Source organism: Perissodus microlepis, chromosome 22 (assembly GCF_051167445.1).
Source record: "Perissodus microlepis isolate ML-2025 ecotype Zambia chromosome 22, ASM5116744v1, whole genome shotgun sequence".
In the NCBI taxonomy this organism is placed as follows: Eukaryota; Metazoa; Chordata; class Actinopteri; order Cichliformes; family Cichlidae; genus Perissodus; species Perissodus microlepis.
The window spans coordinates 12,348,702-12,368,508 of record NC_140481.1 but is presented as its reverse complement, the minus strand read 5'-3'; the positions used below and the strand labels follow the sequence as shown (position 1 = coordinate 12,368,508).

General features: G+C 40.0%; 1 protein-coding gene across 14 annotated transcripts in view; it reads left to right on the top strand.

Moving 5' to 3' along the window:
- Positions 1-19,807, top strand: part of adgrb2 (adhesion G protein-coupled receptor B2) — a 261,448-nt gene that overhangs the window by 80,763 nt on the left and 160,878 nt on the right. The window lies entirely within an intron of this gene.

Here is a 19,807-nt window from a genome sequence, read left to right as displayed (position 1 = left end):
CGAGCCTATACAGCTTGGAGTAAGACAACATGCATGAAGAGGATGATGTGGACAAAATACTCATTTGCCTAATAATTCTGCACTCCCTGTATTATTGATCATAAAAATAATAATTAATGACCTCACCCCTCATCGAGATGCATCTATTTACCATATTGCTTCCATAGTTATGCAACAAATACGACTTCATTCCCAGCCAGAATTAGGCTACAATCAATGGTGAGTATTAAAACAACTGTTAAAAGTTAAAGGTCAGTTGACTGAACTGAAACACATAAAAACTGTATTTTTTCTGATAGTGATGGGCGAGTGTCGGTGCTAAAAAAAAGAAAAAAGAAGAGGTTTTGGCGCAAGAGTTGGGAAATTAGAGGAAAAGCATATAAAAACAAGCACATCAAAGAAGAAGATGAAATAAGGCAGGGTTGCCAACTCGTGATGAGAAGCCATGATGGGAACTAAATATACTGCAGATCTTTCTTCATAAATTTTACATAAGCAATCCACTGGACATCTAATTAGCTGAACTCACAACTAAAACTTCTGAAGGTAACAATTCTATAGATCTTTTCCTTGAAATGGGCAAACAGATCTAGTTACACCGAGTTACACAATTAGTATCTTTAGATTTTAGATTTATAGATGAGATAAATACAGTATCAACAGAACTTTCTAATTCGTCATGAATACAAGTTAAACTCAGCAGGGCTCAGTCAAGTTTCTTGTTTTAACAAAAGTAATTTATCAACACAGTTTACATTGTTATGCCATTTGAATCTGAAATCTACTTTTCTTCCTTTTTACAAGATGACCTTAACCGGTACAGTAATCAAATTGTACTAAATATGACCTAGGGTACCTACGAGGGAACGCTGTTAATCAGTTCCAGTTCCAGTTCCTGTTTGCTCTTCATCCATGGAGTTGGCAAAGAAAGAGTTTATCTATGTAGTTTATTAGAGTGACACTTTGCTCAACCAGGTCTTTAATACCGCATATGTGTATTTTTCTATAGGCGTCTCAGTGGATGCTGGCAGGGAGAGATGGTACTTTGTAGACAAACAGTTCATAGTAAATTCAACAAACTTGTTTGCAGAATATGAAATTGAATCTCCTCTACTGACACTGACTCTTCGAGGAGCAAACTAAACAATAATAATCACTCAACTCTCAAATCTAACTTTCTCAAATTTGCTGCGAATGTCTCAAATGGCAGAGAGTATGGAAAGTAATGCAAACAGATTGCTTTTCCAGTTTAATAAACATGTAACCTTGGGCTTTTCCTCAACTGCTGTAAATAGTTTGCAGTTTTAGTTACTCTAAAAAGCTGGACTTGCACATGACCTGCAATGTACGTATTCCTAAAACAGCAAAAAAGCCATAATGCAACACGTTTGTGCTTTAAAAGGCTTTTCTCTATATTTTTGTAACTCTTGTGCTTATGATGTGATTCTTAGAGCTAACTGTTATACCATGACTATGAGCAAGTGAAGGCACATTTCGCTTCCTGAGATGTTTTGCGGCTGAATGTCAGGTCTGCTTGATAAAACTCAGATCCCCGGCTTTTCCAATCCATCAGCAGCTGTCTCCGCCCACACCTGATTTCTTCCACATAACCATTTTGTATTAAGCGGAAAAGAAAAAGGGAAAAAGAAAAAGGAAATACAAAGTGCTATCATACATGTGCACACATTAGCATGTGGCTAATATTTACAGTTGAAAGTTTGTGACGATGCTTATTTCCACGTGCTGTTTATCTTATGGTCTTTACATGTTATGCTTTTTCCCCTTCTTTCTTTTCTAAAACTGAAAATATTACAGCTAACTCTCCTTTGCACACTAATCAAATGCACTTACTAAAATGGACAGAGATCTCAGCATTACATAAAAATATTAATTTCACATTCTCATGTTATTTCTATTGCAGTTTAAAGTGAGCTTGAAGGCTTTGCTCCTGCAAATACACAGGATCCTTTAGATTTCTATTTGGAATGAAGGGCAGCCTTGCTTGAGTGAATTATTTGGCCTTTTTAAAGATGAAGAGAGAAAAACCATTTCTTAATCTAGCCAATTCTTAATGGTGAACTATACTTATATATCTACACAGCAATGACAGAATACATTAAATCTTCAAAGGAACTCTCAAATAAGATACCCTGATTGCATGTCTTTAGTGCATGTGGGTTCAATTAGTACATTGCTGCTATTAAGTTGCTGATGAAAATAGAGACCATCCATTATGTCCACCCTATTCTAAGATCCTGTGTAATTTACATGATAGCTTGTAGTTTTACTCATTCATGTCATGCCTGTGATTTGTCAATTATGTATTCATAAAGTCCGCACGTGTGCCAACAACAGCACTGTGATAGATGACAGGTGGCTTCTCCTGGTGTATGAAGTGTAAGGATTAAGTTGATGACATGGAGTTCTTTGTCATGTCAGCTCGTGGCTTCCACTACATTTGCCCGTAGCTTCTACCTCACCTAATCGGAAAATGGCAATAAACAGCAGATTTATCTTACCGTGGTATACTATATTTCTTAATATCATGAGCTGTTCTGGATCCCGAGGACATAAGAACGTCTCATTTATGTGAGAGACAGCTGAACGGAGAGTATGAAGCTAGCATCATTGCTTTCAATCATTCATCAATCATTTGTGAGAGAATTACACCATCCTGTATGTGTTGGCTCATTCATCACGCTACAATATCTACCGTAGTTGCCCTTTGATTTAATTAGTAGGCATGCACATATTGAATTGTGGCTCTAAGTGGAAGCTTCCTTCTCAAGTTTGCAGCAAAGGCTGTAATTTGGTGCTTGTTTTTCTTTTGTTATTCATCGTATTATTTCCACTAGTTGGTATTAGGAATGAAAAGACTGCTGTTGTAAGCACAGAGAAGTGTCAGTTTAAATAATGTACTCTTCAGGAAATACTATAGGATGCAGCCTCAAGCTAACCTTAAAAAATTCCAGCCTCTGTTCTCCATGCCAAGAAGACAGGAGTCCATTCTTTTAAAGAAAAAAAAAGAAAAACAAGTCCATAAACTCCATAAACTGCACTGGTTGCATTTTACTTAAAAGCAACGTGGTTTATATGTATTGCTATTCTTTAAAAAATAAATAGAAAAAGTTAATAGAGTAATTTTACTGTAATTTTTCCTTTATTTATAAAAAAAAGCTCAACCTTTACAGTAAATACCAGCACTTTGTTGTTATTAATTACTATTGTCAAAAGAATTTTTATTGGTGCCGACTGTTAGACGTACAGTCTTGTGTTCTTTTTCTTTCTTTCTTTCTTCCTTTTATTTTGGCACTGGAGTGGAACTAAAATTCAACCCATAAATATAGGAATGAAGCAGCTGAAGAAGTGTCCACTGCCTCCAGTGCAAGTGCAATCTGGCTTTGTGCTGTCACGACACATTCGGGTCATGTTTGTAATGTCCACCAGCAGTGTTTACAGATGTAGGAGAGCAAGGACAGCTGGACTTGTCTTTGACTTGTATTTCTCTTACTTTAATCTGAGTGACTTTGATCAGCTACAGTGGTACACAATGATTCATTCCTTTAACAGTCCAGTACCACAGAGACCTGTGCACATAATAAAATATGCTCAAGTTTCATAAATTGTCAGAAAAAAACATCTATTTCAGGATGACAGTTTTTGTAATACACAATGCTGTTCAAATGTCTTAAGTCGCATGATTTTTATTAGGAAAATAACAAAATTTGTGCAGTGATTTATTGAAATGTGCAAATGGAAATGGAAATATAGTGCGTAAGGCAAAAACTGAGTTTGTACAATTCTAAAGAGCTTGAAAGTCAGTATTTTGTATTACAACCTTTCTGGTAATTTTACTTTGTAAATGGAGGCATTCAAAGCTCTTATTTGAAGAAGCTTGACCTGCCTTTTGTACTTTTTTTGATCAACATGACCCCACACTGCTTCAATAATGTGAGTTCTTCTTGTGGAATTTGGCGTTTGAATAGTTTCTTGACAGCCAAACTTCCACTGAGATTATTTCTGTGCCGGCTTCCATGAATAAAATGAATAAAGAAGTGATGGATGGCTTAAGACTTTCATACATGACTACAGTATTTTACTATGCTTAGTTACAGATACTTCATGGCAAGTCTGCATGCTTAAATATTGACATCTGAATTTCTGTGAGTAAGGTGTCGTTAATTTCCTTATACGCTTCATTATCCAGCTGTCAAAAGGTCACTTTGCTGGACATCTGCCTTAATCCCTGCACATTCCCACATCCATACTGCACACACTCACACACACTCACATACACAGTTACAGCATTTCACTTCCAAGGGAATTCATGTTAGCACAGATTCAGGTTGGGGATTATGTCATATGCATGTGGTAGGGGTGTAGAAAGAGGAGGTGGAAACACAGAAAGGAGGAAATTAGAGAGGAAACTGGGATTTGACGAGAGCTCTGGGGACCAGATCAACCTTGCGTTGAGCAGAAGCCAGTGGTCCGTCACTTAAAAATACACACGCACACCTAGACACAGACACACACACAAGCAGTCAGTTCATCCCTTCCTCACGGAATACTATCGCTTCTTGGTAATTAGAGCGGAGAGAAGTGTGTGCTTTTTCTTGTGTATCTCGAACAACATGGGTAATATGTGTTTATTCTCACAGTGTGCTGGTACACTGTATTTACATACAGGTGTTTGCATAACCCTTTACTCGAACACATACAAACACAATGAAAAATGCAGGCTGCAAACACACGCCACGGCTTATGACAAAGAGTAATTGCATGCCATACAATACAGTAGCTGCGGAGATATTTTTTCCCTAAAAGAATGGAGCACGGCCACGTGTGTGTGTGTGTGTGTGTGTGTGCGTGTGTGTGTGTGTGTGTGTGTGTGTGAAAGACTGTGGCAGGAGAATTAGTATTCTGTGCACATGGTCTATGACTCTCTTACTGAACGGGCTCAGCACTGAGCCCCTTTATGCTTCAGCAAAGGCCCAAACACACACACACACACACACACACACACACACACACACACACACACACACACATTGATAGACATACACACCTTGTCATTTAAATCCTTTCCCATTTTCTCAACAGATTGCTTTGGATCAGTATGGATTGGAACATAGTACACAAGCCAACTTCCTGCTGATGCCATTAAATATGCCACAAATCAAAATTATATTGTATATTGTGTATTTTCCAATAAATATGACCTCTTTGTCCTCTTTTTCTTACATTCTTTTTTTTGTTTTTTTTTTTGTTTTGCAGATGGCACACTACATTTGCATAGTATGCATGCTTGCTTGACTCCTACATGTTGTACTCTGCCACTATGTCTTATTTTGCCTCCCACCACTGCCATCTGCACATATAGATTCAAGATGTTTATTCTCAGTTTTTGACACAGATTTTGGTTTTTTTTAAGCGGGTTGTATTCTGTTACAATTCAATAATGTGAGCTGTGTTGATGTGTGATATTGCAGGAGTTAACTCCACTACACAAACAGCTTATAAAAGGCAATTTTAGACTGTTTTAGATTGAGTTCTGTAACTCCTCTCCACTTAGCGTCTTCAGATATCTCGCTGCGTTCCAATTGCATCCATTGTCGTTTCCGGTGCACTGGTTAGCCTTTTGAGTTGAAAAAGAAAATGTACGATGTTTAAACTCAATTTGTGTTTTCAACAAAGACAGAATTTGATCCATAAATGATCCATAAACAGGTAGACACAATGAACACCAAAGGATTTAAAAAGTATTGTAAAAAGCATATACTCTCACTCCCTCATTCATGCATTGACCAATTTCCTTCACCTCTAAATAGATATATTCATTTACTAAATTTTAAATGATCTAGTAAACTTCCTGTTTGTTTGTTTACTTCTTTTTTCTTTTTTTTCCCCTGTGGTGATGAGGGCAAATCTGCATGGTATACCAAAGGCTTAAGTGGGTTTTGACCTTTTCATCTCATTTCTCTCACCAATCAGTCATGGCATATGGCTGCCCCTTCCTGGGCCTGGTTCTGCTGCAGGTTTCTTCCTATTAAACGGGAGTTTTTCCTTCCCACTGTAGCTAAGTGCTTGCTCAAAAGAGGTTGTTGAGGTTGTTGTAGTTTTCTCTCTATTATTTTGGTGTCTTTACCTTACAAAATAAAGCACCTTAAGGTGACTGTTTTGATTTAACGCTATATAAATAACATTTAATTCAATTCAACTGAGCTCAATTGAATTAAACTGAAGAAACCTTATTAATCAGAGAATATTTATGGAAGGAATTGGCAATATGTTCTCCAGGAACATACTATACCAATACTAGCTTACTGAGAACAACATAAAAAGAGTGAAGACACATATAACATTAAAATGCATACATACACACACACAGACAGACACACACAAGAGGATATAGGGAGAATATAGTACAGCAGAGTTTCAGTATCCTGGCCCCGTGTTGAAAATGCCTTTCAGATCCCAAGGGTGTAACTGGTCGAGGGAATAAGATGTGGGGCAAAGGTTGGTGCTGAATTAGGTCTATCACTCTGTCTGCACCTAATGAAAGTTGTATGATGTTAGGAGGCGAGCGAAGTCAGAGTAAAATTGTGAGCGGGATATTTTAGGCCAGCGGAAGTTTTGAGCGACATGTGAGGAGATGAAGTGAAGCGAGGGAGATGTGGTTAAGGCACCAGTGGGCCAAATTAGATAACCTCCAGAGAGCCCCCATCCCATGCATACCCATCATTTGAGACTGCACTGTGCAGCATGTGTGTGTATGCCTGCGTGTGTGCATGAGTAGAGAGTGAGAAAAAGAGCAAGTGTGAGTTAGTGCGAGCGCCTAGGATATTTGTGTGTGAACGAGTGGATGACGAAAAACCTCAGAGCTACAGCGTCTCTCAGAAGGCTCTCACAGCTTTAGAGTGGCCATAGAGCGATTCGTTGATAATGGAATACAATGATGTATTACAGCGCACACACACACATAGATGCACACTCACATAGTCTGTATCACTCTCTGGCCCACTGACTCCCAAAGTCAAGCTCCGATGACTTCATGTGATCGATTAACTGCAGAAAATAGAGAGGCATTCCACAGAGCACCTGTGCCCACAGTCACATGATACAATCCCCACAGGAGGCTAGCGTGCATGTGGATGCGTGTGTAATTGTTTGTTGGACTTCCAGTTGCGTGATGATATTAAAAAAAAGCAATCCAATGTCAAACTCCAACCATGCAAATCTCTGTGACAGGGTTGACATTTTGCGTCAAGCATCAGCCTCTGCAGTTTTATAAAGAGTAAAAAAAACAAGAAAAAAATATGTTGGTGTGGCACCGCTTGCTGATTTTCAACCACACACCCCTGCGTTGTTTTGGCAACAGTGACATTTTATGTGAGCGAAACGCTGACATGCAGTTTGAAGCAAAGCATTTGATTTTAAGCAACTATCTGTGGGATGCGAATGGCGGTTCACCTGCACGACATAATTCTTTTGTCTTTGCTTTGACAAGAAGACAACAAAAGCCTTTGCCTACATACAGTGGCAATTTGATCCATCACAATTAGCTTGATAGCTGTGCAGTGGAGCACGTGATGCTAATGTGGCTATGGGTACTATTCCACTCCCAGCAGCCCAACTGTAGGTGACATTTATCTATGTTTTTCACTGACTTTTAGTGTTCTTCTCCTCTGACTTTCCTTCTAACATCAGTGGAACGCCATGAATTATGTTAGGACGTTTGTATTCCCTCAGTTCATGTGCTCCATCTGTTATGGCTGGGTGTTGCTGCCTGCTTAAAGTGTTCCAATATATTGTTTTAAATTGGAAAAGAAGAGCAGACGATACAGTTTATATCAGTTTGATTTGACGCAACACTTTTCTCCTGTAAACTCTCCAGCTTGTGGACCCTATCCCACCACTCACTGCGCATCTCCAGTCCTGCTCGCTACACACTACTCATCAAACCATAAATAATAAGTGATGTCAAACATAATATTAAAAAGCACTGAAACACAGAAAGTGCTGAGCATCCACTATGTCACTTTAGTGCTTTAAGATGTTAGTTTGGATCAACCCAGCTCTTGAGAACACCAAGCAAAGCAGAGCAGCTCCCGTATTACTCCCAGACTCAACTATTGGAATTACTATTCATCACATATATGGGGCCTCATAGTATCATATTATGCTAACAGAGAAATTCACTCTTGAAGGACAAGTTTACCAGTGATTCTCCCATTTTACTTTAGTTTTTTTCCCCATATTTTTTAACAATACATTGAATTTTACCATCCATGGACCCCACTTTTCTTTCTTTTTTTAAAAAATTGAAACTTATTATTACGTGCTCAGTCACACAAAAGCAAAATTATGATGTCAACCTTGTGACTTGGAAAAATTTAATTCATTTTTTTTTGCTCTTTATATTCTGATTCTAATTCTATATAAAAGCAAGGTTGCCAAGTGTCATTTTGCACTTAAACCGCTGTCCTGCAGTAACTTTGTTACTATTTGTGGAGGAGTTTCTAAATTTCTGTTTTAAATCTATGATTCTAGGGTTCTGATTGAGCTCTGTAAGCCGTTTATGTCAATTTCTAGAGTTAGCAAAGTTTAATGTTAGTATTTTGTATATGTAGATGGCACCAGATAACCATCATATTATCGCAAACAGATTGCATTTAATTGCCAACTTGTCCACACTGCTTCGCAAGCTCCATCCTAATGCTGTTTCATCACCATCTTGAGGCAACTAAGTTCCTTTGGAGACAGCAGCCGACTGCAAATGTTTCAGACCTGTCCTCATCTTTGAAGCAACCATTTCAAAGGCCTATGTTTTCACTCCTTGTGCATAAATATATATTGCGTGTCATTCGCTTTTTTCCCATTCTTTTCTGCAGTTTGTGTCTTTGTTATTGTGTTATTCGACACGTCTCTATGCTCATCTATCCTGTCTTCTTTTTCTCCTCTTCCTCCAGCCAGTTGCAGCAGATGGCTGCTCCACCCTAAGCCTGGCGATTCTGTTACAAGCAAGTTGTCTCTCACTGCTATTGCACTTCAAAATAAAGAACAGAAACTGTTCAGCAAATGTGACTTTGCTGTTGATTGAAAGCAACCTTTTTGCTTGTACATTTTCTTGACAAGTATACTGTGCCACTCCAACAACTCATCAAAAAATCCCCAACACACAATAGCCCTGGTGAATAGCATGTGAGGTTTTATAAAGTCATTGTTCCCAGTGTATCTTGTCCACTCATAGTTCAGCCATGCGTGGGAAGTGCAATGCTTTGACCCATGTGGTAAACAACTGGCCACCTGAGCCCACAGCAGTTACTTTGCATGTGTATCTGCTTTTGTATCAGCATTCACAGCATAAAGCGCATTTGCTCTCGTGACCGTATATGCGCGCGTGGTGGAGTGTGAGGAGATAATCTTACTTGCTGGGTCATCTGGAAGATTTATGGTGGCAGTATAATTACTTCTTGGTACAGTAAGTGATTTAACACATGTGGAACCTGCCACCTGTCAGGTGGAATGAGGCTGGAAACGTCTTTGCAGTTGATAACCAGTGGTGATCTAATGCTCTTCTGAAGGTGCTATGGATACTAACATCCATTTCAAGAAGTGAGCTGATGGTATTGTCACCAGGAGAGACATAGTAAGACAGACAGAGGAGGGTTACTGATACCAAGCATCAAGGCACATGACATATTGCCTGCCATTATGTAAATCTGTTTTTTACTTCCCAGTATCAAGGAAAGACACATTCCCATGCTGCTGCTGCTGCCGGGGTGCATTTAAGTTCAAAGACCTGTAAGTGTATGTTGTCCTGAACTGTTTCTATTCTTGATGCATGATGGAGAACTTACCCTGGTACACAGCCCTGAAAGAAGATGGGGTTTTATAGCTGTGTGTGTTACCTCTCACTGGCATTTGCAATCCATCTGCCTCACATTCAGGGTGTGTCCACTGCAAAATCATATAAAAAAAAAATATTAAAAGAAAAATGGAGAAAAGGTTTCCCCAGTATTTGTCTTATCTTTAGTGGAATTCATACTTTCTGATTAGAACCTATATCTGTGGAATTAAAGTGGAATTTTGCAGGTGTGTGTGAGGGGGAAAGGACCTGGTAATACAGCGTTGTGATGCTGAGATTTGTTGTTCAGGTCATTTTCATCCCACAGCTTATTAGCATGGCCTAGGACTTCATGCTCTATCATTTTGCCACAAGTGACTTCCTTGATATTTTTGTGAAGTTTGGCCGGTGACACTAAAGATCATCAGTGTCTTAATCTTAAATTGACATTGGCATACTACTGGCTGTCCTGAAGGCTAAATTACCCTGTTGCTGAACAGAGTAATCACCAAAATGTTGCAAACTGAAAGCATGTTCTCATTCCTGTGGCATAAAGTAGTGCCACTTTTTGTAAATGCCGCTGTCGCATTTCTTTACAAGGTGTCTGTTAGTGGCTGTGTGTGATGCACCAGGTTATGACTGTCTCTTGTTAGTATTTTAACCCACGCCGCAATCCTTTCCTAAGCCTAACCAAGAAGTTTCAAATGCCCGTGAGTGAAAGCAAAACGAGGCAAAGTGGGTAACACTTTGCACAAATGGAACCCAGTTTGTTGGCGTCACTTATACCTGCTGCTTAGTGATGGGAGGTCCGGCTCTTCTATTTTAGCCTAATTTAACAATTAGGAATGTTTTTTGTGCTGGGAGACAATTTTTTTATTCATGTTTTTATAAAAGAAATATTTTTATTCATTTACTACTACTAAGGAGAACATACATGGGGTTTAAGGCCTGGACAAAAGTTTGAAATGAAAAATGGCTGAAAATAAAAATGGGTGTGATTTCAGCCAGTGCCTCATTTTAGCTTTGCAGTCTCCAGCAGGGCTGAGCAGAGGCAGCTGAAGATTCAGCTCTCCCTGTCGTCGTTTACTACAATGAATCGGCTCACTCACAAATGACACATCACTATTGCTGTCCCTGTAAAACTATGATGTCATCTTTTTATAAAAAGGTGCAGGATCTCCTGGTTGTCAACCAGGAGATTGTTGACGACAAGGTCAGTTGCATCTACTAAATTCTACAAAAGGTTGGACTTATTCTGTATTTTCACGTCCTTTGAGCCGTCAGATTTTTTAATGAATTCTAGAATAAATGTAATTACTTGCCTCATGCAAGCATTGCAATTCTTTAAGATTTATATGAGGGAACTCATTGCAGATTCTTATGTATGAAACTATGATTTACTTATCATGAAAGTACCAGATCATTCTGGGACACCTGCCCGCATTACATCTTTATTCTTAATATACCCTTTATGATATGTGCACATGGACACTCTTCCCCCCTCTAATGTCTCCTCTGGTGAACTTATCTGTGTTCATTTGGCTTGACAAGAGGGGAATCTGTTTGCCAGACACATGATAGCCTCCCATGGACAAAGCTATCTATCTTAATACAGCGAGGGAAACTTCACTCTCTCTCAGACACACAGACACACGTAGTTCTTCCTGAAAGCCTAGTGTGTGTTTCAAACACTGTAGATGTGAATTTCAAAATCATTCCCAATCACTAAGCATGACCTTTGTTTGTCTCCTGTGACTGAGCTATACAATCCCTGGAATTTTAAATCTTCCGTTTTTCGTATACATAGCTATTCATTTTCAGAGGCTATCTGTGAAAATAGCTGTAATTCCTAAAAAAGTTAAAGCAATACTTTTATTAAACCCTTTGAATTAAAGCTGAAAGTCTGCATTTCAATCAAGTCTTGATTGTTTGATCCACTCTGGTGGTGGACAGAGTGGTAACTGTGAGAGAGACTGGCCCTGAATACTGGATCAGAAATACACAAACACACATTGGAATGCTCACAAAGATGATTGTGCACTTAAAAAAAGAAAAGCATACACACAGCACAACACAAACGCCCATCAGCTTGCAGCAGAGAGGGAGATATAACAGTTCCTGCAATGGGAATCTGGCAACGCTGCTCAAGATGAACACAATAGCTTGGCATGAAGGTGATCACGCGTGTGCTTGTGAGTGTGCGAAGGAAGAAAGGGCGCTGTGGGCAAGCGAGTCGATATCTGACCACCTCCTGTAGCTGGAATAAAATTCCCCCCAAAACATCAAAACAGCGAGCTGCGAATGGTGACCACCGAGTGACAGCCACTCCTGCCCTTGCGAAGTCAAAGTCAGACTTCAAAAACAAGCATGACTGGTGCCTCTCTTGCTCTCCCGCTGCCTCGTGCACTCTTTTTGTCAGTGCACATCATCGTCACCAGCCGGTGTGTGGCAATTAAATATATCCCTGGGCAATGACGCCCTATTTAGAAATCATTACAAGACAAGGAAATCGTGCCCCTCGTGTTTAGCAAAAACACACGGGAAAGTGTATGTGCCCGTCTGCCTGTGTGTGTGTGTGTAGGTGTGTGTGTGTGTGTGTGTGTGTGCTGGTCGGTTTCCTGTGCATCCCTTACTTTCGCTATCTGTCATTCTGTTCCGCTCATCCATGGCTCTTTGCTTCCAAGATAACTCTCCCCCTCAGACAGTTTCCAGGAGAGCAGTAAATCCTCTCCTTCCTCCTTTTACCCTGGCCTCCTTCCCTATATGTCAGTTATAGATGTTATCATCTGCATGTAATAGAAACAGAGCGGTGGGGAGACACTATGGTCAACTACATAAGTGCACATGCTGGAAAACTGAATGTCAGGGCATTTTAAGTAGTGGTCAGTAGTACTTTAATATTTCTTTTTTTTTACTTCCTTTTTTTTTTTTTTTTTACCAGTATTCTTGACAGGAAAGAATATTTCTGCTTTTGGGAGGTTTTTTGTGTGTTTTTACAGAGCAGCCGACTCCCAGAACAGTTTCCTCCTGTTTCTGCTCCTTTTTTGATCTCCTCGTTTCTTCGTGTAATCGGAATCTTACATAAAAGGAACCTTGCTGTTTATAATATTTGATTGAAATGCTTTAATGCGATCATCAAAACGGAAACAAAAAACAGAACAAAAGAACAGTCACAGGCTTGTGTCCAATTACAGACTTTCCATTACAGAGGTTGCGTTGATTCAGAGGCTGCTCCGACTCTTTTCATACTTCAAATACATGTAAATATGTTATGCTTAATTGTCTGAGTGACTTTGAATAATGATCCCATTAGGCTTTTTTTTTTTTTTTTTAAAATAATCCTGCATCAACCATTAGTGTTTTATTGGCCTTTTTTCTTCTTCTTTTTTTGACTATACAGTAATCTGCATATCTGATGGGATGTTTGCAGGAGTGAACTTAATCACTAGCAATTCTGTCTAATGTTTCAGCGAGCCAGTGTGCATGCCATCATGCAAATGAAGACAATTTTCATCAAATAAATACACAACAGAGTTGAAAGAGAGCTGCAAAATGAAAGGAAAAAAAGATGCCAGGAGACTAGAAACAATTCATATTAATTCAAATTTATATTGTTATAATCCTGCCCTGGGATGAAAGTTTACGACACATGTGACCTTATTAATATATAAATAACAGGCCAAATGACTGAAAAGGGGTGTGTGTGTGTGTGTGTGTGTGGGGGGGGGGGGGGGGGGTCGCTTTGCATTTCTGTCCTTTTTTTTGGGGGGGGGGGGGGGGGGGGGGGGGATTGTTGTAAAGTGAGGTATGCTTTCCTAGTCTTGCAGGAAATAAATGCACTTGGGATTTATCGACACACTGGCTGTTATAAGCCTACTGTCACACTCCAGTAGTTGCCCATGGCGGATTTAAGACTCAGGAAAGAAGAAACACTCTTAGTCTCCATCTCAGTCTCGTTTTCCTTTCCTTTGTACCCTGCTGCAGGTACTTTCATGCTACTGCAGCCAATTGTTACTCAAATGTGGCCAGGTGGCGCCCGATAGGTGTTTTGGAATGCAAATTTTGTTAAAGTTTCCATTGTGAAAATCGATGTGTTTGTGCTAACCTTCCCTCTAATCCTGACCTATAAGTGAGACGTGGTCACTTTTCCCCTCAGCCTCCCCAGTCCGACCATGTGCACAGCTGCCTTGAAATTGTGTTTTGTTTATATGATGGTAAAATATTCATAGAGGAAAAATAGCCATGGAAGTTGTCCATATAATCTCCAATAAAGTGATATGTAAATCCACCACACATAGACACACAGGTGCCCAGACACCAATGCAAGGAGAACTGACACCCTCAAGGGCAAAATGAAATGAATGACAGCAGCACCTGCCTGTGTTTGTCCTGAGAGCCAGATACCTTTCTTATACAACAACAGACATGTAGATGCCGCACACATACATACACACGCTCACACACACTCACACAAGCACAGCTCACAGACTGATGCTGCGGTTTGGGAGTTCGTATCGATCGACACTCGTCAGCATGTCCTCTATAACAAGCCCTGTCCCCAAAAGGACTGCAGCAAACCTGTCAGGGAGAGCCGGAGGAAAAAAAAACACTGGGCATACCTGTCTGTTCATCCAATTTGCTTCTTCCATTTCAAACTTCAGTTGTTTTACATGTTGCTATGGCAGCCCCGAGAGGTCACATGCACTCCAAAAAAGCTGCAAAGGCACAGAAAATACAAGAGAAGGTCAATAAAAGCCTTTTTTTGTGGAGACAATAACATGACGGAACAGCAGCTGAAGTGACAGAAAGAGAAAGATGTGTAGGACTGCACCACGAGATGCTTAAAAGAAGCGGAGGATTCATTTGTGTCGTGAGGGAGAAAAAGATGCAAAGTAATGTGTGTTTTAATATCATGGCTCATATAATACTGTAGATGCATGTTTTAGCTAACTAGCTGTTAGCTTATCACTTACGCAGCTTTACCGTCATGCTATTCTCTCCCCTAAAACACTTCTGTTGTGAGTTTTCACAGCACTTTTCTATTTCCTTGTGTGACAGTTTTTGACCTCTCAGGAGCACTGTACATTTCTAAGACATTTTGGCAAATGAATAATTATTATTAAGTTGTATCCGTGATGCCACTGCCAAAACTATAGACGATAGAGAGAAAAAACAGGCTGATAGGGGAAACCTACTCCGCACGAGTTACCACCGAGCAACCAAATAAGTTAGTGGCTTTCACACACTGCATTGCCTAATTTGTTCGAGACCTTTATTGTTTTTTTGTTTTGCCGTCTGCAACGCCTTCTTGAAGATTATGAGCAAGGGCAGAGTGGCTGGAACCAAAGCACAAGCCTGATGATAATGATGAAGTATCCAGCCACCCGGCTAACGAGAGCCCAGATCTGCCCCGAGTCTGCCTGCTATGCAAATTTCTCTCACACCAGCAATGAATCAAAGGCGTAGAAAACCAATGTTTCTTTTCGCAGCACTTTAGCAAAGCCATCATTCACAAAGGACACGCCAAAGGCACGCACACACTCACACACGCACGCACGCACACACTGACACAAAGAGCGTATGATAACTCTGGCACTTGAACAGCAGTTTTACAACATGTCAAACCTTTTTTTGCTACCATGGAAATAAAGAAGAAGCTAAAAAAAAACAACAAAAAAAGACAGCGATGATGTTTTTTTGAGCCAACAGAAAATTACGTATGTTTGTGCACTTGTGTATGCTTTTGTATTGTTGTGACACTTCAGAGCACAGTGGGCCCCGAACAGTGAGTTGACAATAACAAGGCTCCGGAGACAAATTCCTCTAAGTTGATGTTCTTGGCAGAGAAACACAACAACATAAGACAGATCTTTTGTCTCCGTCGCCATCTCTGACCTCATGGCAACCGGTGTTCCCGCGGCATGGATTTTTAATGCTCAACAAATAAGTTTTGCTTTTCTTTGTTGCCAAGATGAAAAGCGAGGGATCTAAGAGTTGAGACTTTAATTGATGGATGAAGGCGCAAGTGCACGCACAGATGCACGCACAGAGACGGGCATTTTCAATATATTATGTGTCCTTCATTCTCTCTTGCTCTTCCTGCGCCTCCCTGTTTCTCTCTCGGTTCTCTCATTATCTTGTTGCTCTGTCAGGCTTGGAGGTTTGCCTCTAGGGTGTTGAACTGGCAGAAGTAACAGGATGACGGTAATTTGCTGGAATGGAGGTTAGAAAAGCTCACCTTATGTTTTAAATGGTGTCATGGGGGCCAAACTATAGACCTTTGGCACCACAGCTAATTATGTAACACATGTAGAGTAATTTCCCTTCTTTTTTGTTGAATTCCAACTGGATTTATCTGTTAAGTGGATCTTTACATAGGACCATTACACTCCTTTAGGAATGCAAACAAAGACAAATACGCACAGTGTAAAGCATGCATCTGTTAAATGCATTAAATAGCAGGCCACAAACACCCGCGTTTGCATGTACCGACATGTCATACAAGTATGCACAAACAAACAGACGTTGGCAGGCTTTTAAGCCTTTGTCAGATTAATAGCCACTTTCTCTCTCTGGTCAATAAATGCTTCGGGGAGTTCCCTAAAGGCTGCAGGATAGCTCCCTGTGTGTCCGTGTGTGTGCACGTGTGTGTGCACGTGTGTGTGCGTGCGTGCAAGTACCTAACAGGCCTCATGGGTCAACCTGTCACCACAAAGATGGCTAAGCAGTTGGTTGGCCAGCGGGAAATCAATGTAAGGTGATGAGGCTACTGTGTGTGTGTGTGTGTGTGTGTGTGTGTGTGTGTGTGTGTGTGTGTGTGTGTGTGTGTGTGTGTGTGTGAGAGTGTGTGTGTGTGTGTGTGTGTGAGTGAGAGAGAGAGACAGAGAGAGAGAGAGAGAGTTTAGTTGTGTAAGCCTGTTTGTCACTGTGTTTTATGTGTACCTGTGCACATGTGTATATTGGAGCACAGCCGTCAGCAGCGGTAGTTTAAATGAAGGTTAAACTACTGGTGTTAACTACTAAGGTTATATAACCTTAGCGTGCACACACACACACACACGTCTATTATTAACCAGGTCCTTCACTCCTCTTATCAAATGAAGGCAAATCTAATCTTTCCTCAATATTGATGCTGATTAGCGTATTATTCGGTTATAATAATTCCAGTTGTAATGATTTCACTAATGATGTCACTGTCATTGTCATTTAGCTCATTAATTGCACTTGTAATAAATTACATTGCTTCCATTTAAGTAGCCAGGTCTAATAGCTATAGTTTTATTTTCCAAAGTAGCAAAAAGGCTACATGATTAGAATTTACACTTGTGTGCGTAAAACAAACACAGCAGTTAAAAATTGATTGCAAACAGTGACCAATCAGAAATGGAAAACGAGGGGGGAAAAGGCAGCCAATTTGAGAAAAAGTATGAGGCTCTCATATGCAGAACTTCTCTTAAATTTGGACCCAAATAAGCTAAACTGAAGGTTTAAAGTTAACGTGAGCCTCGCGCCTCTTGTTTGTTATAGCTGTACTGCACCTGAGGCCAAAAAGTGCTAGCTATTGCGGTAGGTGTTGAATAAATACTTTTAATGTTCACGGCTACATAAAACCATGTTGTTGTTGTTGCAAAGAAAAGTTGCAAAGGTAAAAATGCCATGATCTCAGCTTGAATCTAAAATTGTTTTGGCTTTGCTCAGATGTCAGATTACGTTTGCGAGACCAACACGTCACACAGAGAGGATGCTGTTTGGACAGGATGCAGAAAAAAATAATCCTGGGCTGCTATAAAAAAACTCTCTCAGCTGGTAAAACCATCTCACACAGTAAATAGATTGGTTCGTTCATAGATCTCTTCTACTCTGGTTGAGCACTCAAAGCACTTTATACAACGTGCCTCAATCACCCATTCAGAGCCACAAGCTCTTTTTTTCTATGTCTATCTAACTCTCACACACATTCACACTAAGATGAATGCATCAGGAACAGCTTAGGGTTCAGTACCTGGCCCTAGGATACTTTGCCATGCAGACCAGAGGGTCCAGGGATCAAACAACCAACCAGTAAACACGATAATGGTTTTGCAGATACACCTCTCATTTTCATAAAGGTGGCATGGAGACAATTTGAAGTGTCACTGGGAGGTTTTAGGATGCTGGACATATCTAAACATCCCCTTGGGAAAGCATTGCCACATAAAAAATAATTCATTTTTACCTAGGAAAAATGCCATGACAGTTATGAATTGATTAAATTCCAAAATATTAGCTGTTATTAAAGAAGAGATCTTTTTTTTTTTAAGTATATTTTAAACTTTTGTGCTGATTGAACATGCTTTTACTTTATTCTTTGCAAATGGCTTGTGTACCCTGCAACACGCTAAAGCAGAGAAGCCTTATGTAGCTCGACAGGACACAGTGTGGCACTGGAAAGTTAGTGGAGCTTCCAATAGTCAAAACCACATGGCTAAACTCCTTTCCTTGAATTTCTGGAAGTGCCAGTCCTGCAAGAGTTCGGGGTCGAGGGTGAGCGGTTTTACCCATCTGGCTGAGTCCTGATGTAACGTGCGCTGGAGATTATAAGAATGGGAAGCTGCTCTGGTTTTTTCTGTGCTCCAGGGAGCACTGGAGCTCCAGCTCACTTCTCCGCTAGTGAACCCTGGTTGTTTAAACTAGCCCCAGTGGTCCTCATTACCCTCTCCCCGGGCACATTCACGCACACTGATGCAGGCTCACACAATCGTGAGCGCACAGCAGCAAGTGCCGATGAAGAAAAAAAAAAAAAGAGGCACTTGCACACAGACAGCTGTTGGGTTTGATGTAATGGAGGTGGATGCTGCTTTGTAATAGCTTGTTCGGACAGCTGCCCTGATCCCTTTGAACCTCGTGGCTTAAAGGGTTGTTACAGCAGTGACGGTTCTAATGAACCTTAAACCACCAAAGGGTGACACATGAAAACTCTAAGGTTGTTTTTTTTAAGTTGATGTTGATCCTACAACACTGCATTTCAATTGCTGAAACTTTAAAAGAAAAACTCTCAGTTGCACTTAGTCAACTATGTTAATTACACCTCGCTGCACTTTTTTTTTGCCTTTTCAAGCGTCATTTAAGTATATTCACCATTTCAAGTACTTAAGTGCAGCTATTTGAGCTCTCTACATTCTCCACCTCCAAAGTATTTAATCACTAGGTAATATCAGTTAAGTGCACGCTCCCACCCACCCAATTTCTTTTTTCCCCACCTGTTCTTCAATTGCCTTTTTAATTTTCTTTTTTTTATTTACTTTTTATTTTATTTATTTGAACAACTCACCTGTCCATTACGCATACAGTTTCTTAACAGAATACAAAGAGAGTCACAAACTCAAGACAGTGAAATTAGAAAGAAAAAGGAACAAACAAATATATATATATGTATAAAAATATAAATACATATAGAATAATAATTAGAAAAATAAGATAAAGTAAAACAAAAGAAAAAAAAGGAAACATGCCTGTGGTGTCAAACATTTCCATCGTTCATTTCACATTTTTTTTTCCCCTTTTTTTTTGTATGTCCATCTTCATTCAGTTCAGTCTTTTTTATTTCCCCCTTCCATTGTACGTCAACCATTTTCCCCAGTCCTTCAAAAAGCGTTCTTCCTTTAATTTCAGTTTATATGTAAGGTTCTCCATCTCCATAATGTCCTCCACAATTGCTACCCACTGCTGCTTTCCTGGTGTTTCTGTCTTAAGCCAGTTTTTGGTGATGGCCTTCTTTGCTGCCAAAAGTAGAATCTTAGCCAGGTAGCGATCCTTTACATCTACAGTACCTTCCAAGTACCCTAGATACAAAACAAGACAGGTCCTAGGAATTATATAACCTAATATATCACAGAGAGCCGAGTGAATTTTAACCCAGAAAGTGTGAATTTTTCTGCATTTCCAGAAAATGTGTGTATGGTCTGGTTCATCCCATCCACA